General features: G+C 40.5%; 1 protein-coding gene across 3 annotated transcripts in view; it reads right to left on the bottom strand.

Annotated features, from left to right (window-relative positions):
- The window catches only part of FAM135A (family with sequence similarity 135 member A), an 84,688-nt gene extending 81,716 nt beyond the window's left edge, over positions 1 to 2,972 (bottom strand). For 2 of the 3 annotated variants that reach the window (XM_071548529.1, XM_071548530.1), the window contains exon 1: positions 1,886 to 2,967. The gene's annotated coding sequence lies outside the window, so the exon portion shown is untranslated. Of the gene's footprint in view, positions 1 to 1,885 lie in introns of all 3 variants that reach the window. The other variant, XM_071548531.1, reaches the window with a different exon arrangement.
- Positions 2,973 to 25,556: the final 22,584 nt, after the last annotated feature.

The raw sequence follows: 25,556 nt of genomic DNA, 5'->3' as shown, positions 1-25,556 counted from the left end.
ACCCAATTAAACCCAGTATCCCATTTGTCCTTTAAAGCAGCAGCATTGTGACTTACAGTCATAGGACAGAATCATCAAGGTGGGGAAAAACCTTTAAAATCACCAAGTCCAAACACCAACTTAGCCCTACCACCGTAAACCCCTAAACCACTAAACTGCATCACCAGGATATAGGAATTTGAAGGTTCCTATGTAGGATCCTATATCCTACATTCAAAGCATGTGAAGGTTTCTATATAAACAAACTTTTCATTAACAAAAAAATCCATTTTTTTCAAGCTTTTTCATTAGGAGGGAAAATTAATGCAATATTAAATAATTCATAATTCAAGAAACTCTATGTTATGTTCACAGTTAACCAGAAGAGAAATTTATGTGCCGTTACTTGACCCAGGAATACTTATTTTTGCCACAAGCTTTCTGAGCCAATGGCCTTGTCAGAAATACCAACATACAACAGCAGGCTGGCAAAACAAATATCCATCAGGAACAATTGCTGGTCAACACGCAGGTGCTACTCATCTATCCTGTCATGAGGGCAATTAAAGCTCTAGTGAGACGACAGTTTTCCATAGAGAGGAGAAGGGGGAATCTCACACAACAAAAATGCAGCTCTTCTGCGTTGATTAACGAGAGGGTATATTCTGCCAAACCTGTCCTAGAGTCTGTAGGGACTGGGGGGTAAAAAAGAACAAATGATTTCAAGGCAGAAAACACAAAGCGTAAGATGAAACATTTACCAAGCAAACATGAGAAGCACTGGACTTTATCAGTAACAACTTCAAACACTGAAACAAGGTCAACAGTAACAAGAATTCACAACTGCTGATTATAATTCTCACATTGAGGTCCATCTTCAGTGCAAGTTTTACTTTCACATTTGTTCAGGACAGCACCCAGGCCGGGAGACACACAAGTACTCTCAACATCATGTTAATAAATATTTAGCTATCTGCCTCCTAAGTTGGTGTAGACAGCTAGGTTCTCTTCAAAGGAAAAAAAAAGTACAAGAGTCAGAGTTCAGACAGGGCTCACATATCTTCACCTGCAGTAGTTCAAAACCTTGACAGTTACAGTAAACTTCTTCACACCCTGCCAGGATTTCCTTTCCTATGCACCTCTCCAGCCAGACAGGTGGCTGTGGCATTCGTATCCCAATCTAATCGCTTCCAGCAAGAGAAGCTCACACCAAAACACCTGACTGCAACCTGGTGAGAGTGAGATACTGAAAGAAACATTCTGTCAGAGAGTGTTTATCATGTCCCAAAACCACAATAACCAAGTCCACCAGAATGTGCCAGAGATTTTCTCAGCAGAGAACTGACTAGCACAGTCAACAGGGAATGCTAGAGAGAGCAATGGATCTCAGCTTTCACATCTCTCCCTGCTTGGAACTGTATTCACTGATTCCCCTGTGTGAGTAAAAAATGGCAGAGACAGCCCTGGAACTGAGCTTTGAAATGCAGGTACTTCCAAGGGAAAAGTTAAAACCACAAAACTGAAGTGTCAGGTAACACTGTCACATCCATGGTCGGGGCTTCAGAAGCGATGCAGGGCTCTTCTGAAATGTGAACAGAGCCCAAGGTGTTATTTCTGAGGTTTTGCTGAACTCAAAACAAAACTAAATTCTATCGCAATGGAATTAAATTGAATCAACAAATATGCTGGGTTGTCTGGCATGTTTTCAAAACCACAGTTTTGAAGACATTTCAAATGCTGTGTGCAACTGATTACTATATTACTGATTATTATTCATGCCAAACCTTACTAAGGCCAGTAGTAGTGACTGTAATGTGAATTGAAGGTAACAAATCAATTTTATTAATAAAGTGTTAATTTAAGAAGAAAACCAGTATTTTCACATATTATATCAGTCAACTCTTACCCGCTTTGAAGGATTGTATTTCACATAAGGGGCCCTCCAAAGAATGAGCTTGAATTCATATCTCTGACTTTTATCGATTACCAAAGGAAAGCTGAAAAATTGACTTATACCACCTACAGGAGGAAAAATGAGAAGTGGGAAAACAAGTTGGTCCATCCAAGGAAAACGGAGACTAAGATTTATGGCTGTGTTCCGACATAACATACTGGCACAGTCATATGGAAGAAACAGAGCAAGATGACAATTCTGTACTTCATTCATTTAAAGCATTTGAAAAATACAGCCAGACCCTGGATTATTGTTCACCTCCCACAAAACAGTATTTTCAGTTCTAATGGGCAATGAATTGTTGAATGGAGTAATAAAAACTATGCTGAAATACTTATTTTGCTCCTCCACAAATATTGAATTCTTTCATTGTAAAAAAGCTGTAATGTTCTAACAAAGCAGAGCTTTACTGAACCAGGTTTGGGCTGTGCCATTTATCCCTTATCAAGGGCCAAGCAGTTTTATACAATCAAAATGTTAAGTAGGAGTTATTTAATGGATGAAAATGCAATACATTCCTTTTCAGAGTAATAAAGATTCAGTAGCATTTGTTACTTACTATCAGTCCAGCAAACTAAAAGGCGGTGTGTGTGGATTTTAGCTCAGGCTTTGCCTACGTATAAGATGTTAAGCTAGTTGAATAAATTACTTAAAAGACATAGCAAAACCCAGTAAAACAAAATAGACATTTACGTCCACTTACTTCATGAAATGTAATATCTCAAACAGTAGCTTGTTTACCTTTCAGTCAGCAAAATCCACTGCAAACGGGAGAAAGGGGAAGTGGGATAAAAACACTTCAGCACAAATATCCCTTCTGTTACAATATCAACATGACTATAAATCCCCCACAATTACAAATTTAAAAAATCTGTTATGCTATGCAGCTCCTCTTCAAAGTGGTATGTGTATAACACGTAATCATCAAATAAAGCTTTCAAATACGCTCTGCTGGAAATTTTGCTTAAACTCATGCAAGAATGAAAGATTATTTCCACCAGAGCGCTTAGTGATCATGCAAACGCTGCTGTTAGCGCCCTGGTTGTCTATTGAGCCCTGACAAGATGCTGGGGACGGTAAGAGGGGTTTGGAGCACCTGCGGAGGGCACAGATCGCAGCTCCCTGCCCTGCACGCTGCGGGGGCGTCCTGGGGGCTCAGGCTGTTCCTGCTCGGACCGCAGCGCCCTGTCCCGCATGCAGCGGGAGCGTCCCGTGGGCTCGGGCTGTGCCCGCTCGGACCGGGCGCGCCGCAGCCGCCCCCGCGCTCCAGGAAATGCTTATTCCCAACAGTTACTCCCAACGCTCGCCCGGCAACTTTCCACACCGCACGCAGCAACGGGCATTAAAGAAAAAATACACCAAACAAACAAATAAATAAAGAGTAAACCTCAAACGCTGTTTCAAACCCTGGGAGAAGCCGGCATTTCTCAGGAAGGGAAGGAGGGGAGAAGCAGCACCGCCTCCGGCTGTCCCAGCCGGGCACTCGGGCACTTCGCGGCGGGCACGGGCTGGACATTATTTCTGACCTATTTTCGGCGTCGCCTCGAAGCGATAAACAATCAACAGCGGCGGCGAAACGCTGCCCGGGCAGGAACTTCCCCAGCCACCACGAGCCGCTCCCGGGGCCCGGGGGAGCGTCCTCTGCCCGCGGTGGAGGCGGCCGAGCTGCCCCCGGCCGGGCTGCGGGGAGGCTCCCGGAGTTCTGCCGGGCTGCGGGAGGGGGGTCAGCCCGACAGAAACACGTCCCCCGCCCGCCATGCCCGCGGCGGGGCCGAACCGGGCCGGGCACAGAGGGGCGCCCGTCCGCCCGCCCCAGTGCTGCGGGAGGGGTCGGACCGCGGTGCCGCCGCTCTGCCCCACCGCCCCCGCGCCCTCTCGCCGCTCCCCCGCACCGACCTGGGACACAAAGGAGCGGTCGCCGATCGCCCGCCCTCCCCGCGGAGTCCAGGCCGCGGCAGCACCGGGATGGCGTAGCGCAGGCATCCGACGCCAGCGCCTACTGCTCCCGCGGCGGCCCGTGCCGCCGGCGCCGCTCTGCGCTGGGCGGGGAGGGAAGGCGGGGGGGCGCCGGGAGCCGCTTCCTGCGCCCCGGCACCGAGGGGCGGCGGGGCCGGACCCGCCGCCGAGGGGCCGCACTCGGGGCTAGGCAGAGGCCGGCGGCAGCGGCTGCATGCTCGGCTCCCACGCAGGGCTCTCCGCGCCGTCTTCCTCCAGCTCCGAGAAGTCGCCCCTGCGGCTCCTGCGGCGGCCGCTCCCGGCAGCCGGACCCGGCTCGCCCCGCGCTCGTGCTCCCCCTGCCGCCCCGCCGGGCCGGGCCGCGGCTCGGGCTCCTCCCGCGGCTCCGCAGGGCCGGGCTGGGGCGGCCCCGACAGGCCGGGACACCCTGGGGGCGGCGGGACTGACGCACGCCGCGCTTGCCCCTGGATGCCCGCGGCACCCGCGTCGTGGCGCCCCTGGAAGGCGGCGGAGGCAGCGGGGTCGGCCTCTCTTCCCGCTCCGGCCCCGGCCCTGCCTGCCCCGCACCCGCTGTCCCGGCTTGGGCAAGGAGACGCGGGCCCTGCGGAGAAAGGGCTCTCCGGCGTGGTGGGGGCAGCGGCGGGGCGGGCTGAGCTGTGCAGCACCTGCCGGGCTGCGGGACCGGAGGTGATGAGCCTTTATGGGGAAGAAGCGCACATTTCTGGAGTAAGACCTTTGAGCAGTACGTGATACCAAAATTGAAGTAAATTGTCTCTAAACGGCACTAATAAAACTCATAGTCTTCAACACTGAGGAGCAGAGGTGCTGGGTGCCACAGTCTCATTGACAAGTGTGTCAAGTAGGTTGAAAATTAGTCGGTTCATAGAACTACGGTAAGAAAAATGATCGTGTGTCTGAATAAAAATCCTATTCTTCCTCTTCTATCTGCTTGCCTTCATATGAAAAATAACTAAATCTTGGATGTGAAGAAAACCTCAATAAAGATATTTTTTCTAACTCCCAATGTGGGCTTCCTGTGTCAAAGCTAAACCTCACCCTGCAGCTGTTTTGCAGAGAGAAATTACAAAGCAGAGAATTTTCTTTTAATTAAGGGGTTCTTTCAGGCCAGTGAGGTGGACAGCAATGTTAAATTTTATCTGTTAATCTTTGAGTAGGATACTTTCAATAATTTTGTCACCAATTGATTTAGCATCCAGACATGCAGACAGAAAATTGAGCGTGAAAGCAGTAAGCCCGATTGATGCTGGGTTGGGATAAACAACAGAGGGATGAGAAGCTAATGGCCATGGAGTACCAAAACCAGTTTTGTGAGACAACCTTTTGAGTCCTCAGCATCTGTTTGTTTCTGTAAAATCTGTCTGAGGTTGTACTGATCACTGCTGCAGAAATTTACTGCAGACTGAACTCTTGGCTATTTGGAAATTTAACTTTTGTGACAGAGATCTCAGTTCATGGGAGATGAACGCTTTAAATGAAACTTGCATCTGATTTATCAGGGCCATTGTGAGTGTCTCAGTGCTTTTTAAAAAGGTGGTTTTTAAAGCATCAGTGGCTGCCATTTTACTTTTTTACCCTTGGTTGTTTTGGGATAGGCTTGAGTAATTGCTTCATGGTCCTGCATAGTCCGATCTGACAAAAAGAAGTACTGGAGCAGTTTGTGCATGGCTTACAAAAGGACCCAGCAGGCTGAAACACAACACACTTCAAACCTGTCTCAGAAATACAGAAGCTTTGTACTTAAAGGGTGCTCAGCACCAGATAGTGCCTGTAATTCTTAAGAGCCAGGTTTTGTTGAAGATATTCTGGTTGCTGAGTAGTCCAGAAGCCAGCCTGCCAGTTTGGATGGGCTTTATATATTTGCACAGATGAATACTTCTCTGACCTTTAATTTTTGTTATTTTACCTCTCCTTAACTTTGACTGGACTTCTGATGTTAGGAGAATGTGTCTTGCAGGCTTCTTTCCTGTTAAATGAAGGAAGCATTTCTTGGCAACAGTCTTGTCCCCTGATATGAGCAGAAAACTGGCAGCTTGTTCCCATAAATGGCAGAGCTCCCATTAGAGAAATCGAATTTCCTCCCTCACCAAAATCCACTTGTGAAGATGTATCATCAATCAGCTCAGCTGCCAACCATGCCCTATTTTTGCATTTAGCAGTGAGAGCTGGGGATGGGGTCCGCTGACACCCACTGCACCCACCATGTGGCTTTCTGCTGACTCCCTGTTTGCTCATGTAAAGAGGGATGGTCTAGCAGCCCATCTGAATGAAGGAACCTTGGGCAACAGCAGCTTCCTCAGTCTCAGTGCATTCCAGAACATTTTTTTAAGTTTGGGTGCTGTGCATAAAAATACTGCCACAATATGGGTACCCTGTTAATGACTAAATGCACTGATAAGCATTACTTATTACATACCTATCGTGAGGTTATGGATTATCCTCACTAGTAACTAACATAGGAAGGCCTGGATATAATTAATTGCTTAGATATGATGTAGGATATCCTAGAAATCCACTTCTGCAACTCAAGTTCTGCTGGAAGGTCTTTTCCATGTTAAATGGAATTAAATCCTTAGCTCATATTGCTGAGCTGAGCATTTTTACTAGTCCAGGATTTTGTTAAAAAATAAGTTATTGGCTTATGGATATGTCTGCATGACTCAATATAGCATTTATACTGGTCCTCTAGCTAGCACCAAACTTGTGCAGACTAGGAAACAAAAGCCACATTGCCACAAGCAACTAAACTGAGAAGCAGCACTGAGAAACCAGATGCAAAGCCACATGAAAGCAACAGCACTGCTTCCAGATTGAGAGCAACCCTGACCAGGGCTAGCCTGGGAATCTTCCTGCACTGCTCCTCTATGTTGTATGGAAAGCACACTGTGGGAGAAGAATAATGTGTTAAAGGGCCAGTGAAGCTGATTGGAACCATATAAGTCTTGGAAAATTGGGTGAGTCTCAATCTTGACTCCTGGGAGAAGGAAACACCAATGGGTATTCTGACAAGGAGGCCTGGTAAGAGTGTGAACAAGCGGTTGGCCTATCAGAAGACAATTCTAGAAGAGTGTAGAGTAAATAAACAGTTTTTCTGAGCAATGGGTAAAGGTGGACAAAAAGAAAGGTCAAATCTCAGAAAAGTTACAAACCAAGAAAAAATTGGACATAGAATAGGATGATAAAGATTGCCAGATTCAGAGAGAACATTATATCGCAGGGATGGTTCATGTATTACTGTGTCCAGGGTTTCAAACTGAGTTTAAAGGATGAGTGGAGGAACAATTCCTATCAGAGAAGCAGCTGTTGATTGAGCTTGTTTGGTGTCAAAATATGGAAAAATGCTGAATGAATGTTGAGCTGATTCAACAAAAATAAAATTCTAGACAACTGCCAGATTTGGCTCTGTGCCCCAAATGAATATCCAGATATAGGATACACAACACTAAGCATGTTCAGTTTTGGAGAACAGATTTGTGTGAAACATCCTCTGCAATGGCTTTAATCATAAGAAAACATAGAGACTAATTACATTTTGAGAACATTTTGATAACTGTGTGTTGAAAACAGTGAACGAAAAGATGCCTCTGTGTACTGCAAGGGATTACAAAGTTCTCATTAGAATATATAATGACAAAATCATAATTAAACTACTGTCCTACTGAAATAGAAAGTGCTACAATTCCAATGTTTTTTACTTTAGGTAATTTGATCAATGCAATATAAAGTGGCTTTTAAACATAATAAATGGTTGCAATATTTGTAGGATTTACAGCAGATTGGTTAAAAACTACTTGTTAACAATTATGATTGTTTCCTCCTATGACAAATAATGGTAGTTTTTTTATCATTTGGAGAATTCAAAGCAAAAGGGGTGAAGAATCTCGAATAATATATAGAGAACAAATTAGTGATATAAAAATTGAATTTAAAGGGTCAGCTTCCACTTGTCAGCAGAGGCTCTCTAAAGGCTGCTCAAGATGGGGAACTTGGTGCTGTAACTACCATCAGCTTGCATGGTGTTAGGATTATGCAAAAATAAGGAACTGGTTTTTTTAACACCCAGAATAGTAACAGTGATAAAAGGAACCATTCAGGTCACTGCTGTAGTCAGGGGTTTCAGAGACAGCTACAGGAATTTAGGTTTAGATACCCTGACTTTAAATGAGGGACCCTCAGGAAGTGTCGAAGTGGCTAGAGACAGTATTGAATGAATGGATGCAGGTTAAGTGTTGGAAGTGTACAAGTAAAGATGGGAACAGAATTCATACAAGGTGATCAGGTTTTGAGAAGTTGAAGTTACAGAGCGAGAGGAAATGATCCAAAGGTGGAAGTACACTCAAAAGGGCAAACAGGAGCAGATAAGCCACTAGAAGATTGTAATTTGAGGAAAAAACTCGATAAAATTTAAATACAGCTTGTTAGTTATCCTTCAAAAACAGAAGAAACAAGAAAAATTATATAGAAGAATCATAGTCATAGGATATTGGAACAAAACACCTGTAGTCAGTCAGACATGCTGGGAAAGACAGATTCTACAGGGAAAACTGTGTTTTGTTTTGCTTTGCTTTACAAGTGTGATAAGAAGTAACTGTAAGAGTCAAGGGCACAGCGTGTTCTATGGTGTTCATCAAATGAAAGGCAATGGGGGAAGGAGATGTAAAAAAATAATTCTGAGTCTGTTAGACTTAAGAACATAATCTACTCGGAGAGTTGTTTTAAAACTCTAGTGCCAAGAGAGGCTACAGAAAATACTTTTGCATTAACTGTCATTGCTGTTTAGCAAGTTATGATGTGTCAAACCTAAACATGTCAATGCCATAATTCTTAATAATCATAACATTAACAATTTCAATTCTTACCCTTTTATTGGGAAAACAGCAATAGGAACTGATTACGCCTTCCCTAGTCCAACAGGATTACCTTCTAAGCAAGTTCTCCTAGACTGTGATGTAAGTGCCCTGTTTGCAAGGTATGGGTACTCTCTTCCATTGGGTTTCAGAAAATAGTTTTCTCCAAGTTGTTCCCTCACCCTGTGGGAGTGATAGGGCCTTGTGTCTCTGGTTCCAGCTGTACCCACTTTCAAATTTCTCCCTCCACACCGATGACACCCAGGACCTGATCCTGATAACACAGAGCTATGCAGGAAATGCTTTCACCTGTGATCAGGTCACATGTTAAATGATTTCTGTCTTGGAGCCTGCTGTTGGCAGGATATTCCATAGTCTAGCAGGTCTGACCTTATTACTAAGTGTTTTCTTGTACTCAAGTCACATATTGCTTTATCTTAAGGTGCACTTCACAGCAACAGTTCTCTTGTTACACTGTGCATTGAGTACATAGATCATAGAATCGTAGAATTATTGAGATTGGGAAAGGCCTCTAAAATCATTGGGTCCAATGTTAACCATGTTCACTATTAAACCATGTCCCCAGGTGCCACATCTACATGTCTTTTGAACACTTTCAGGGGTGGTGGTTCCACCACTTCACTGGGAAGCCTGCTTCCCTGGATAGCACCACAGACTGATGTTCCCACTAGAAATCTCTGTTTATTATGTTAAGCTTCACCAGTTTGGGACTACCAGCTCTTCCCATAAGTTAAGTTCACTTGGTAACTGATGATTTCTGAGTTCATTCCAATTTTATGTGGCATTCCTATAGTGGAAAACACAATATTCAAAGTATAACGTGGCTGGTGCCAGATGGAGAATAACCACTGTATATACTGATGAGTTAGTCTGAGTATCCAAGTGAAATGCCCCACAACTTTTTAATTTGTGTTTTGGCAATATCAAATGAGATCTTCACAAACAATTTCATATCTAATACTAACTCCAGGATATTTTGGAGTATTTTCTCTCAACTTACTTGCTTACATTTTTCTGAGGTGAGTGTTAGTTTATTTTTGCTAGTCATATGCCTGGTTTCTCTGGAGCTATGCTTTTTTTCTGCTGATTATTTCCCACAATTTGGCTATAATTTCTAAAATTATTTCTAATGTATTGTTTGATTTTGCTTCTGAAATACAAATGAAAATTGTTTAGACCAAACCTAAAAACAGCAGCTAAAACATTCAACTAGATGCTTTTCCCCAGCTTTCTATGTTGCTATTTATAATTGTCTTTTATGTCCAGTATCTTTCCCAATCTTATGTTTGATTATGTAGTTTATAAGATTTGTTGTTGTTCTTTTTTAAATGAAAGTATATACTGAGAGCTGGGAGCCCAGCAAAACAATAAATCTATATGGCTTTATGCCACAGCATGTGACTGGTGGTTGAAATGAGCTCTCAGGTCTCATAATAAGCTTGGAAAGAGGAGAGAGAGAGAGAAGGGTGGTGTAACAAGACAGAGGAAAAAAGAAGAAAAACCTTCTGGGATTCAACCATGTTTTGCTCAATCCTTTGTTCTTTTGTGTTTGTCAAGGACATAAACAGTCATGTATGCCCTGAGGCCAGAGCTTAAAAAACATGAGTCCTGTACTCATTTGTTTGTTACAGGGCTGGTCCAAGAGATCCCCACCATTGTGACTGCAATCACACAAACAAGATAATAATAATAATAATTAAAGACTTTATTGAGATTTGAAGGTGAAGGAAGGCATAGGTCTCAGTTAATTACTTGACTTCCTGAAAATGCATCTCTCTTAGTGGAAATGTTTTAAGAGGTTTGTGTACCTTTTTCTGTGTCTGACTTCTTTCAGTCAGCAATGAAGTTTCTGGAAGCATGGGAGTAGAAAAATAGTTTGTATAGAATCTCAAATCCATGATATTATTGTTTTTAAAATGTGTTGTTAGGAGGTTTTATTACAAAGAGCTGTGGGTTGGTTTTTATTTAAATTGTCTCATTTTATGTTTAGTTAGAATATGAAATTCACTAAGGCGTCCTGATGGTATGTCATTGATTTTTTGCAAAGCTTCTGTCAAGTTTACAACCTCAACCATTAAAAAAATGCATCCTTGCAGAATTTAAATAAAGGGCTTTTGCAATAAAATATTGTCTTTTTCAGAGTTAATATACAAGAAATAATATTCTGAAGGTCTCTGGCCTTTGTACAGCATTAAAAGTCATTCCAAGGTGAAAGGGAAGCTGCATCTGAGGGCAAATACTTTCATTATTACTATAGACGGTCTGCTTCCAAATTTCTCTAACTGTTGAACTCATCTCATTTCCACTGTGAATTTGAAAGTGGTTTAGGTTTCAATTGCCTGGAGAAAAGAGAGTATAAGTTTTGGGGGAAAAGATGATGCTGTATTGTGGTAGGCTACCTTGGATCTCCAGCAGAAGAATATTTATTCATTTTTCTCCTCAGCTACCTCACATATGAGCTGGTTCAGGTATCTGCTGAAGTGGAAAGCTGTAAGACTTATTTTGAAAAGAAGGATGAGCAAAGTCACAATTTCAACTCACAGCCAAAAGTCATACAAATACTGCCACTTAAAAATACAGGGGAAAAAGTACTTTTCAGTTTATAGTTCAAATTTATGTTACTGTATTACTTCAGCCAGTTCTGACACAAAATTTATTTTGCAACTAACTAATAAAAAGAAGGAAAGGTCCTTGTCATTAACTATGTCTGCTACAAAATAGTTTTTTCTTATTATTTGATTGCAAGTCTCGTGTTGTCTGGGATCTGAAATGCTGCATTACTGCTCTTAGACTTGTAAAAATATGCTGGAAAACATGACCCCCAAAAGCTGACAAAGCTACAAAACAAATGAAACTTATCCATGGATTCAGTATTTTTAAATTGTCAGATTCTTTGCATGATTGAAGTGATGCTACGGAAAAAAAATATATTTTTTTTCTAGGTAAACAAAACAGTTCCAGTAAAGATAATAGCTTTGACTACTGTCTGGTCAAGACAGTAAGAGTAATTGGTTTTCTGCCTGTTTGTGGTTGCCCAGACATTGTGTCTAAGCATCTCTCTATATTTTCATCATAGGTGGAGCTGAAATGGGAAATACCTTGACTGTCCCACTCCCCACCCAGACAACAGACAGAAGCAGGGGACTGTCTTTACTGCTTGTACAAATCCAAAGCAAGCTGCCATTAGCATCTCAGAGAACTTGTAGAAGGAGATAAATGAACCAGAAGGGATTCTACAGATTACAGCACCTCAAGGTAAGATGCACACACAGCCATCATGTCCAGGTGTTTCATTTCTTTGCAGGCATTATACAGTTAGTCTTCTGATTAGTATAGTCTGCCTTAACAGAGCTTTTCCTAAATGCTTGCAAAGCTACCTTACCATTGTGTGCACAAGCCAGACACTGAAAAAGCTTATCCTGTCACTGTTAAATCAAATTAACTGTTACTAAAATCAGATAAAAATGGTGGTTTTCCCCAAGTTGTTGCACATCCATCTTGTGAACTGGTATAGAGACCCAAGAATAATACCATGCAACTACTTAGCTGAAAAATGATCCTGAGATAAAGCTTTGGACCAAAGGGAGAAACAAAACATGGTTTTGATTCTTGAAAGTGTAACATTGAATTGTCCAGTATTAGATCTACAAATTTAGGGGCTTATCATGGTGTCAAGATAACTAGAATGGCTGCAAGAATTGGGTAAAGAGAACATAAAGTATCAGATCAGCAGTTACACAGATGCAGCCATACTACTTACTATTGTGTGGTGCAGAGAACTGTGACCTGGTACTGATGGGACTAATTTGCTGGAGAGTGCTCTGAGTTAACACAAACGTGTCACCCTCAGAACTGCAGCCAATAGATACACCTTTAGAAATCCAGTACAGGTGCAGCAATTTAGACCAGGCCACAGGCTCTACAGTCTGTGAGCAATAAGCCTCCTTTAATAAAGGGTACATGTTCAAACTGGAATGTCCGCAAAGATATGCCCCAACCTCCCCTTCCATGCAGCCCACCATAAAGGCTGATAGGATCACTCGAAGAATGGGATAAGACTGGGAATTTAAATACATACAGGTGCTCCTTATCATCCTTACTGAGAGGCAATGCACCTTTGACAGCCTTAAGTATTTTGCGGCTGCAAAGCTGTTTCTTTGTCCACAAAGATATTGGGAAGAAGAAAACATGTCCTGTATCCAAACAAGAGAGCAAACAGCCCCATTTCATTGTCAGTCAGCCAGGATCACATTCCATCACGGTACTCTGAGCACCATTATGCTGCCACTTGTCCTGCTGGCACACGTCAGGACAAGGCGTCTGCAATCAATGCAGCAGATGGTTCTTTGGGTTGCCTAAAATCAGGGTTGGCATGGACACATCATTTATGACACAACTAAGAGAGAACAAAATATTGGCATGAATGTGATAACAGATCTCTGGGTATTGAAGGCATCCTGTATTCCATGCATCCTTACGCATAGAACAGTAGCCCCCAAGTTTCTGGAGGTCTTTTCTATTAATGTGCTTGCTTGTTTCATATCTGGTGGTACATATGCATTCAGTGCATAATCCATCCATTTAAACCCAATTAAAGACGACTGTTTGGGGAATATTTCAAGTTTTGACTATGCTGGTGAACAGCACAACATGAGCTGCCTTGAAAACATCTGTGACTCCTGGGCCAACGATTGAATTGCCAACACTCGATTCATGGCCAATTCATTTCATTCTGTTTTGCCAGGCTCCAGAGTGAAAACAACACATTTCTGAACAGTGGTGGCACAATGGTTTAACTCCCCAAAAGTTTCAGCATTGCAGAAATTTTAGGACCCCGCTGCTGCTTTTTTTATTGTCACCATGATATTTCCTAAAGAAAGGAGGAAAAGAGAAGAATACAGACCTTCAGTGTGCCTTCCCTGCCATGTCAGCTTGAGTTGTTCTGGGAAATGTTTTTAAGCCTTAGACTGTTTCATATTTTAATGCTCAATATACATGCTGAGAGCATTCCACAGAGCAAGGCAATGAGTGATGATACCAATGGTTAGAGAACATGCACTCTCTTAGCTGTATTGCTTGTTACAGCCAAATTCAGAGTGCTGATACTGATCATTAATTATGTGATCCTTCTGCAGTGGATCAAGCCTCTATTCCTCAAATAATCTGCAATTAGTATTAAATGACTCTTAGTGTGCATTTTCAGTTAAACTCCAAGGGGAAGGCCAATTATCAGAACCTCACTCAAATACAGCACAATAATGTCTTCTAAGGAAGGAAGGAATAAAGGAACAAAGGAAGAAAGAAGGAGGAGGGAATGGGAGCAGTTTTGCAGTTACTTTCTCTTCAAAGCTGATCCTCCCTCTAGTCCTACTGTGTGAGGTCCTCTTCACTTTGGAGTGAGATGATCAAGAACACAAGGTTTACAAATTAAAGGAGAACACAGACACAAATATATATATGACCATCAGTCATTTGGGGAGCGGAGATTTCATTCTTCTGTAAGGTGTTTCCTTTATCCTCTTTCTGTTTCCTGCTCAATTAATCTTTTGGTGTCTGCTCCTTGTAAGTGGACCAAGTGCTATGGTTTCTTCTATGCCTGTGAAAAATTTACCTGATGAGTCCTATTCCTCTAAGCCTTTTTATTGGCTGTTATATATGGAAAAGGTTAGGAAGGAAAGAAGAAAACCCTTGTTTTCCTCCTGAAATACACATTTTACAAATTACCAATACTGACCTTTAAAAATGCTGAGGTTTTAACGAAATAAACTATTTTGTGCTATATTAGCCTTTTCCTCTGGGTTTTGAACTTGCAGGAATCACTGCTTTTGGCTTATGTCTGTAACACTGCAAGGAGAAGATTATAATGACTTCATGAGCAAAAACACCAGGTAAGATGACAAAAAAATTGGGAAAGGTGAGTGTGAAACTGGCAGTAGTATCAGCTCTAACTGGCATTTCCCTTAGCAAAACCTAATCAATGAAATACACACACAAGTGCCAGTTGCTTAATTCTTCACCTCTGATACCATGTATCATGTGGAAATCTACAGCATGCAGCAAAGGTTTCAGTGGCCTTTTAAAAAAAAAATAACCCTTGAACTCCAGGAGGCTCAAGGTTTAATGCTTCGTGGAAAAAGGAAAGACCATTCTGTAGTTAACATCACACAAGCTAAATATTCCCCAAAACAGTGCCATGAAGATATGAATGAGGTCACACCTCACTGAGGTTCCCTGTTGCCACGCCTGCTGTTTGGGGTTCATTGGACAAAAGTGAAGAACAGAGGAACCACAACGGGTGGGGGCTGTAATCTAGCCTTGGAAGTGGCACTCCCACCCTGGCTCCCATCCCCATGAAGACTCCTCTTTGGAGCAGTGGGGTGTTCCTGGGCAGGGCCTGGTAGCTGGAGCTCTGCCAAGCTCAAATGTCAGCCAGGAACACGGCAGCTTAGGGACACTGGGCAACCCTGAGCATTGGTTATCTCCCTGGGCTGTCATAAGGTCCCACCATGGCTAGATGGGGGCATGTAAGGGGGCTGGGCAAGGACAGTCAAGCCCCTTAGTGCCCTGGCATGAGCTGTTTGGGTATATGTGCTTAGTCCCACTATTGGCAGCCCCCAGGGATGTGGGACTGAGACAGCCTTGTCTCAGCTGGACTACCCATTTGACAGCTCCTAATGATAAACCTGAACTATTGTGGATAATGAGTTTTTTCATATAAATTACATTTTTCTTGCATGCTTAAGGACCACCAGTCATATTGTAGATGGTTGGATGGTGCTTTGAGCAACCTGGTCTAAGGGAAGGTGTCTCTGCCTGGCAGGGAGGTTGGAAGTGGACAATCTCTAAGCTCTTCTAACCCAAACCATTCTATGTTCTAGGTTCCATTGGATGTAATTTTCCAGTTTTATAGTTTGTTTTTAATACATAATAAAGCTCTTTGGAATGCTTTGTATTATTACTTACAGAAGAGTATATTAAACTCTTATATAAAACATACAGAGATTACTGTATCCACTACATTTCCCTTTTCACTTTTTATGGGTTATTTTAGTTACTGTATTTTGTTTTCTTATGGATCATGATCACTGTATTTTTTAATTACTTCTGCCATGAGAGATGGTCTCCATGAACAGGAAAAGTTTATTTTATAAATACAAAATTACATAGATTTTCAGAAAATAAAATATATTTTAAAATCCTCAAACTTCATAGTACTTGCTACAAATTTTACCCATGTTGGGTAAGTTTAACCCAAGCTCTTTCCAGATACCTTTGATACATTGAGTACAGATGCAAAAAGCAGAACAATATATTCAATAATGTGTTTCATCAGTCTGTTCTAATATAGGTCCTCCTGTATTTCTCTAAGTAAAACCTTGGGTCTAATTCTCTGACACATGTGGTTTTGGTGGAAGATAAGTGGCAGCAGGAGGAAGGAGTGCAGAAATTTCTAGGTGATACACAGAAGCTTTGAGGTCACATCCAGTGGCAAGTTTGACATTTGAGCTCAGACAGACAGAGTAATTAATTCTGGGGCCCAGTTATAGTTTTTCCTTTTCATCCTAATTGCTTTGTTGGTTTTTGTTTTTTGTTTTGTTTTGGAGTGGGATTTTTTTGATTGTTTGTGGTTTGTTGTTTGTTGTTGTTTTTGTTCTTTGGGGTTTTTTAACCTTTTGAACAAGAGACTTTACTTTGTAGTTTGCAAAGCAGCAACTGGAAACATGACTCTACCCATTTTCTTATCTGGGTTCTGACTGCATTTAAACTACTGGCAGTGTACAAATAGGCTGTGGCAGTGCAGCACCAAAGTCTCACTGCGAGAGATGAATGTGGGATCAGCGCTTTGAAGCAGGAGAATCAGCACATTCTTTGTCTGTATGACACTCTACACATCCATGACGTTCAGTATAAGAGTAGGAAATGTTTAAATTGCAATAATTTACTATGATGTGTTGAATATTACTGGGAAATAGGTCATTAGTTCTGCACCTCTCAGACCATGAGGCTCTGTAGTGAGGAGCTCAGCACTGGCAATCAGGTGTGAGGTGTTCACCTCAGACTCGGATGTAATGTGTCACAGTGAAACCTGAAGGTATTTATGGGAGATTTTGTGGGAGATCTTGTGGGAAGTGAAGCATGACTTAAAGAGTTGGAAGGCACTCAATTAATTACTTGAGACAATTAATTATTTTTTATAATTTGCTGGCAAAAATATTAGAAATAATATTTTTAAGGCTATGAGTGCAATGTTTCTCCTCTACAATGTCCATCCATGCAGGAACAAGTTATAGAGACAGGAAAAATAGTGTTACTACAATCACTACCACCTCCCCCACCCCGGTTCACTGATAGGGAATTATTTTGGAAATTGTCTATCCAGGGCCAATGCTAACTACTGACAGTCCACTCTATAGTAAAAGATGTAATTTTACAATTATAGAATCATAGAATACTTTGGATTGGAAGGGACTTTTAAAGCTGTTCCCCCTTGCCCTACCACTACAAGCCCTTGTGAAAAGTCCCTCTCCAGCTCTTTTGTAGGCCCCATTTGGGAACTGGAAGGCTGCTATAAGGTCTCCTGCAGCCTTGTCTTCTCCAGACAGATTATCATGATGAAGATACTATCCCAAAGTACTTGTTGCAACCAAATCCAGCACTGAAATTTTATATGTGCTGTCAGCAGACCTGCAGCCTGCTTTCTCCGATTGCTGAGCAAGCCTGGACAGGTCAAAGCAGATGAAACTAAATTGGATCCAGTATGGTTAGGCATCCAGGACAGAAGAATTTGGAGCATGTTGGGATTTGTGCTCTGCTCTTCATACTGGGAGCCTGCTCCTGCCTAGCTCTTGCACAATGTTGTCAGGGTTTGTACGATCAAAGCATTTTACATCTGGATGGGAACATCATCACTGAAAGATGTGATTTAACCAGAGTGTGACCTACCCACACTGAACTCTGAAGACAGCTTCAAAGCTTAGCTGCGGGTATGTATCCTTTCCCAAACCTGTCTGTCTAAGATGTTGCTATGCTCAGCAGCAGTAGCTCAAGTGAGGGCTTCTCAATCCATTTCATCTGCAGTGATATGTATTAGCTTAACTAATATATTATTAGCACTGCATCTTTTTATTAGTTCAGACAATACAGTGGCTTAAACTGTTAGTCTAACTATTCAAACAGTCATTGCTGAATTGGAACTTGTGAGTGAAATGTGAGGGGCACTCTTGGCAGATGGGCAGCAGTGGGAGCAAGTGCAGAGGGCAGGCAGAGGGCAGAGAAATCCAAAAAGGGCATCATCTACATCCATAGCCACCAAGACTTTACAACCCCCAGCCAATGTGGTCTGACACACTTGAATGTAAATGTAATTTTACACAGCAAATAATTAATTCCATATGCTTCCTATTTCATGTTCTTTCCTTTGCCTTAGCTAAATCATGTCACACTTTAAAAAGCAAACAGAGTGAAGCCAAATGTCAGAAGAGTTTATTTCCAGATGAGTGATACAATTATTGAAAAGCAATTAATTAAGCCATCAGATAATATGCAATTCAGAGCATACCTTTGGCATTTTGACTAAAAGTATAAAAAGTTTAATTAAATCAATGCATTTCCCTAACAGAGTTCTTACTTCAAAATTCTGGATGGGTAAGGTTAACTCATAATGATTTAATTCATATTTTTTTAAATTATGCTTGATCACTGCTGTCTGTTTCTGCAGAAAATCATTCATTCTCTTTAGTAAAACTGGCTATCATAAAGATTGTCCTATCTTATTAATAAAACATTCCATGTAAATTTGTATGTATTATAAATTTCAGAGGCAAGAATGATATAAAGGTGTCCTAGAGATAATATAGAGAGCCATTTGATATAAGTAAAAAGCCTCAAGTATATTTTATTCTCAAGATAAACATAGGAATTTTTGTTTCAAGTCCATAAGCACAATTTTATCTCTATGTAGGGAAGTAAAAAAATTTAAAATCACTATTAAAGAAATGAATGTGTTTGGTAACATGCCTTGCCTTCACCAACCATAAAGATTAAATTAAATTGCAAACTCCTGTAATTTGCATGAAATTCAGATTTCAGAGTAATACTTTGTCTTAAAATGTTGAAATGATAATACAGTCCAAGGGATTTAAATACCCATTTCAGTTTCTTCTCTTCATATCCCCAGTTTTATTTTTCTGTCATCTGGCAGTTATACAAATTGGCACATTACGAAAGTACATCAGAAAAATATGTCATTTATGTATCATTACTCTTATGCAGTACTGCTATAAGCCACAGGTCCGGTTGATCAGGTGAAATCCACTGAAATCATATATCAAACTCATTAATCACGCATTTTGGAATAAGATTGTTCAATTAGATGGCTGGTTTTGAATTTATGAGCTGGTATCTTCCTTCAAAATGAGTCCTGCCAACCTTGTGGAGATGGCTTAATCTTATTCTCATGAGTAGTCTGGGTGCATTCAATCTTCCTGGTATTTCTCAAGTGAAGTTTCTCAAGAAAATTGTATTGTAAATCTGAGTAGACTGTTGGGGAATGGAAAACAATAATAGAAAAAAATGGCTGTGAGACACGATAACCTGAGAAAACAGAGATATTTCCCTGATTTCAAAATACTTAAAAAAGCCATAATTTCAAAATAAGTAGGCCCAGAAACTACAATTAAACAAAAGCAAAACATGATTAAACCTGAAGCAGGGTTGATCAAGTCTTTGCCATCATTACTTTTAGAAAGGTTTGAAAGTGTTAGAATGACTGAAACATGATTCTCCCATAGGAAGAATATCTTGTCAGAAAACTGAGAAATACTTTGACTCTTTGTACCGGAACTGTTTTTTTTTTTTTTTTGCTGCCAGCTCCTCTGTGTACTATCTTCATGCACACCTCTGCCTTTTTAGAGTTTTACTTGAGAGAAGAATCCTAAACTCAGAGTCATGACTCCTATGGGACCAGGATAGGAGTATTGATAAATATTCAGGATCTGCAGTATGTCACTTCTGTAGTTACAACAACAGAATTAATAATTGAAGCTAGTGACCAGGAAGATGTGAGTAAGCATTTGAAGTGGACTTGGGTTGAGGTCCCTGTCTCTGATCAGTGTGCTGTGCTGCTCATCACATTAGGGTAAACTGTGATGAAAAAACTGCCATTGCTTATGCTGTGCTAAGATACTACAGTAGTGTCTCATGTGTCTCATCAGAAAAGGAAATTATTTTAGCTGAAGCATAATCTAGATGCTGATGCTGTGTTTGATCTATGTGTAGATTCAGCAATTTTGGGAAAGAACTCCATTACATTAAAGGGATGCACAAACGCTGAGACCCCTGATAGCCGCCTAGAGGGGGACACTGAGGACCCTAAAAGGGGGTGCGTGATGGCAGGAGGTAACATTGGTGTAGAGGCCAATAGGTCAAGGTAAAAGGATGGAAGTCTGCTCTGTAGTGCTGACATAGTGCTATAGATGATACAACAGTTCAGAATGCAACTTGTAATTTAATGGCCTCTGTGACCATTTTGAATGGTATTAGGAACCACTACTATACCTTTGTAGCCAAGCATAGGTAGCCTAAGGCTATTTCAGCCCTCTGATGTGTGCTCAATTGTCAAGTTCTTTATTATGCCCATGGGTACACAATACAGATTGTCTCCTGTTTGTTTAAGGGGAAAAGGGGGTCTAAATTTAAAGCAGACTGGCTATATTTCAATGATGGGCAGACATCTTTTCAACTGAAATGAATCACTCCTCTTGACATGCCATCAGAGTCACAGATGACTGACCTTCAGGGCACAGTGCAAGAGATGCTTACTGCTTTGAGCAGCTGTTTGACTAGTTATGGATTTTTGCCTTGGTTTTGTTTTGGCCAACAGCATATCTAATTTGGGTTTTAATCTTTTTATTCAATGTGTGACTGCCTTAGCAGTTCACTTTAAGAAGTAACATATTAAATATATATATATATATACTTTATGTCTGTTGTTTGTAATTAATCATCAGTGATTATTATGTGTAATTATCTGTCTTATTTAATTTAATATCAGTAATGGATGTATATTAGAATTAGTTCATCCATCTGCATATTTTTCCTGCCAACTGCTATTCAGAGATCAGCTTTTTAAGGCATTTTTGAGCAGAGAAAGATTGCCATCTGCTAGTCTTGACCATGCACATATTTTAAGATTTGTTGATTTGATTATATAATGGAATTGTAAATAGAGAATGTGATATATGCAGTTGAAGACTTTGTTATCAGGTTGTTGATCAAGAAATATTTAAGTAATTTCTTACCCTTTATAAATCTCTGATGTTTCCTGTTTCTCATTCAGACATTTTTAAAGATTCTGAAACTGTTTACCATTTAAGACAGGATGTTTTAGAAAAAGTGTACTGATAAAGGACAACAAATTTTCTTCAAGTTATTAATCCAATTCCTGTAACAGTTTACCACTTTCAATTTAAAAAGTGAGGTATGCATTTATGGTAAAAGTATATTTTCACACTATTTTTATTACTTATATTAGTGGTGATAACCAGTCAACACATAAGGAGCTCAGTTTGAAGTCTGTGTTAGATATCATTACTCATTTTGACCCCACCTTCATCGTGAGCCTTGGAAGAGTCAAGTGAATAAGGATCTGGCTTCATATCATATAGAAAGGGCAGGGGAATAATCAGTAATATCCTCTATCACTTCCCTGCCCTGTCTGAACAATGTAGAAAAAAAACATCTCTTCTATCAGATGATGCAAATTCAGCAAACCTCTTTTTCTTCAAACCAATACAAATCTGACCCTTTCCAATGTCTTTCTCTCCCTGTAAATCCTCTTCAGTTTTGTCCTTAGAGTCTTTAGCTGTTTAGGAAAGACCTACAACTTTTATAATGGAAAACTCTGTATAAAGGAACTGGGTAAAGCCTATAATGGGAAAAATGGGTTTCTCTGCATTCCCAGCCTGCTTTATTAGTTTTATTTTGGTTTTACATGTGTCTCGGTTTGAGGCGAAAAAACCAAAATGTTTTACCCACAAGCAGGGGAGGGCCCTCCTCCACAATAATCACACCACTCTTTATCAAATTTAAGAAAAGGAATTTTAATACAAGAAGGATAACTGCTATATATATATATATATATATGTAAACAGACTAGCACAACACACTTCCCCAACACCACAAGAGAGGGAAAAAAAACAAACCAAAAGAAACAAAACAACAACAAAACCCAGCAGGTTTTTTCTCCGGGAGAAAAGGTTATACTTAAGTGTCCTTGTCACAGCCCGGCTGGCTGCAGGGTGAGTTTCAGTCCCTCTCCAGCGAAACAGACGCAGTGGGCTTTCAGATGGACTCAGTCTCTTCCCCCTGTGTTCCCCGTCCAAGAAGCAGAAAGGTACGAGCAACCAGCAGCAAATCCAAGGCAGGCAGCAACAGCAGCACGGCATGAAAAGTAGTCCGAGGTGGGCAGCGGCAAGACAGCCAGGAAAAAACCCCAGCAGTAACCAGCAGGGCAGCCTGCCTCCTTCGAGCCCCCACTCCCCCGTTCCGCCGAGCCAAGACTCCCGAGAAATCAAAAAAAAAAAGAAACCAAAAGAGACAAACCTGCCCCCACCCCAGCGATCAACAGTTAACTACTTCTTTTGTTAACCGCTGGCCTGGCCAGTTAAGTGGCAGGGGAGAGAATTTACATAATCATCCCAAACTACAACAACATGAAACTAGTTTATTTATCTGTTCACATACTGAAATCTGACCTTTAGTTATGAAGTTGAATTTTCACATCACTGAATGCAGTGAGCCCTTCTTCTGACTATATATTCTGATTAAATGTCTGCTTTACACAGAAATATATGGCTATTTCAACCCAGAAAACTCAGAAGTGAATGTTTAAATGAAGTGTACTTGTACCCATTTATAAATGTAATGAAAAATCGTTTCTTTCAAATGCTTCACTGATCCTTGTGGGAAAAAATGGAGAAAAAAATTCTTAAAGAAAGAATGGTTTTGTAAAGTAAGAGCTATCAAAATATTAAATAATTTTAAAATGTTTATGCAAAGGGATTCACTGTGTCTGAATTAACTACTATTTTTTTTTACATTAGAAAACTCTTCTTTGGCCAAAATTCTTTCTTGTGGCAAGAGAATGGTTCATTAAAATATTTGACCAAACTTTTTCCTACAGAAGTGAAAATTAATATAAAAAAAGTTATAGCTAGCTGTCACAGATATTTAAAAACTGAATCCTGAAATATAATTCAATAATCAAGGAAGTTATTCTTATTTTTTGTATGTGGTCATCAAATGCTAATAAAATTGCAAAGGTCACAATATAGTGCTAGTATTTTTAATCCAGGAAAGATGGAAAATTGGATAAAACTATAATCTCAAACCACTTTGGCTTTTTTTTTTTACATATACAATTGGAATGTGAAATATTTTCCCTAATGTTTGAAATTACTTTCTAACTACATCAACCTTATCAAGCAGCTAGAATTCTGACAAGTCAGGGTTCTGCCCCAATCCCTCCCAATTCTCTGAAGAAACCTGGGTCTGGTACTTAATCACAGATTTATGTGGAATTCTTTCACCACCGTTTCACTCATCAACTATATAAAAAGGGCAACACAGAAAGAGGAAGTCATCACCTGAAATGTCTTTACTAAAAAGCCACTTACTTCTTCCAAGTGCTATAAACTACTGCTGCTGTGAAAGATTTACTGTATCTGTTTAATGTAATCATATGTCACCGTGGTTTGGTCTTTCTGTACACATCTCTTTTATTAGAATCAGTGATTGAAACACAGGTTTTCATGAGTGATCATGCACACTAATTTTAGTTATTTATGCTTTCCACAGAAGCATTGTGCTCTGCTATATCCACCTTTTTTTTCTTTTTAAAGTTTTTTTTTGTTGTTTATAATTAAATGCTATAATCTTGTAAGCTGGTTCCTTTCCCTGAAGACATGCTCCAACTTAATTTACAAATTTGGCAAAACACCAATAAAAAGATCAAAAAAACCCCCAAACTCACTCCTGAGGGTAAAGGCTTGGACTGTTAATGGTATACAGTTATTTTTCTTTTTCCTTTCCAGTGTGTTACAGTTTCACTGTTTTCCTTTCATTGGCTTTGACCAATCTTTTTATAGTATAACATACATGGAGCCACCGATGCAATCTACAACAGCATGTGACAAGGAACAAACAGCCCATCTAATTTTAACCTTCTCTGCCTGCATACATGTTTTTTGTCCTTGTAGCATTAGAATTGCTCATCTGCCTGCAGCTGAGACCTAAACTAAGCACTGCAGTCACATAAATATATGAGAAACCACATTCAGGTTTTAAAGCTGAACTGAAACATCTTGGATTTGGAGGCAAAAATAGACTTATTAAAGCCTTCATGAAAGTCTACGGTGTGGTTAGGCAACAGAAATTGTCCATCTCACTAGTGTGTTGTACCTCATACTGAGAGCATTTAAAGGAAGATTGATTTCTAATATTTCTGCACCCAGTTTTGATATCTGTATTTCTGTTGGTCTCTGCTCTTCAGCATAAATATTCTATTTGTTTTATGAAAACAAAATCATAGGTGAAATGCAATGTGAAAAAAAGCAAGTGATCTCTGAGCCTTGGCAGTCTTGTCATGTTTCCAGGAAGATGCATTTAAAGGAAAATCAAAAAGAGGGGGAAAAAATAAATCTGAAGTGTGTAAAAGTGGAAACAGTGAAGAAAGGATATAATTTTTTTGAGAAATATTTATGCTGGCACACTGTCTTCTGTTGCCAGTTCTTCTCTGGAAGTCAAATGATGCAAGAAAATCAAGACTAAGAACATGACAAACCCATGTATTTTAATATTTAAAAAAAAAAAAAAAGCATTGGCAGGACATGAAAACTACTGATGTCTGAGAAATCAGAGGCCAGAATCGCAGAAGATGTTTTCATAATGCAACTTATAATAATGTTTAATGTAAGATAAAGACATGATTCTAGCAGACATCTTCTGTACCTGTACACGGGAGTGGGTGATGAAAAGACTACTAGCAAGTGGATCCAAACTGTTTTAGGTAATGAGAAGCCAAATTTAGCCTGAAAAAAATAACAATTATAGGTAACTCAGGAACCTATTCTTGTAAAAACAGACATATCCAAAGCCTTTAGAATAAATGAAAGGATTGAAGGGTATTAACTACTCCTTGATCTCAATTCTTCAAATTCTGCATTAGCCCCACTTTCAGACTGTAGGTGCTTAAGTAGATCCTAAAAACAGGATTGAAAGGACGCAGCAAGCTCAGAAAAGAGACCACCTAGGTTAGCCAGCACAGGTATTGAGACTTAGGAAAAAATACTGACATGGCTTTGGGAGTGACTTTTGGATTGGTCATGCATTAAGACAGGTAGAGGACAGACTCTTTAAGTGAGTCCTATTGAGTTCTGAGAGTGGAGGAGCACAGGGTGTTCTGTGAAGTTCTTTAGCACAGAAATCTAGCTGCCCATGGATTCTAGGAGAATAATTAGTCTTTTGGGCTGAAAACACCCTGAAGCAAAGTGGATGTTCAGAGGGTACTATTGAATGAGGTTTCATTTAAGGCATCTAAAATCCCTTTGTATTTCAGATCTAAGCCCCTGTTCCTTTACTGCTCTATGCTTCATGTAGTCATTTCAAGTTTTCTAAATGGCTTAATAATTTCTAGCAGTGCCTTGGAGCCAAAACAGCTGGATCTTGTAAATCCAAATTAGTACAAAATTGAAAGACCACTGTTAGGTCAAGAAACTAGTTTG

The sequence above is a fragment of the Pithys albifrons genome, chromosome 2, assembly GCF_047495875.1.
Source record: "Pithys albifrons albifrons isolate INPA30051 chromosome 2, PitAlb_v1, whole genome shotgun sequence".
Lineage (NCBI taxonomy): Eukaryota > Metazoa > Chordata > Aves > Passeriformes > Thamnophilidae > Pithys > Pithys albifrons.
This window is presented reverse-complemented; position numbering and strand designations above follow the sequence as displayed.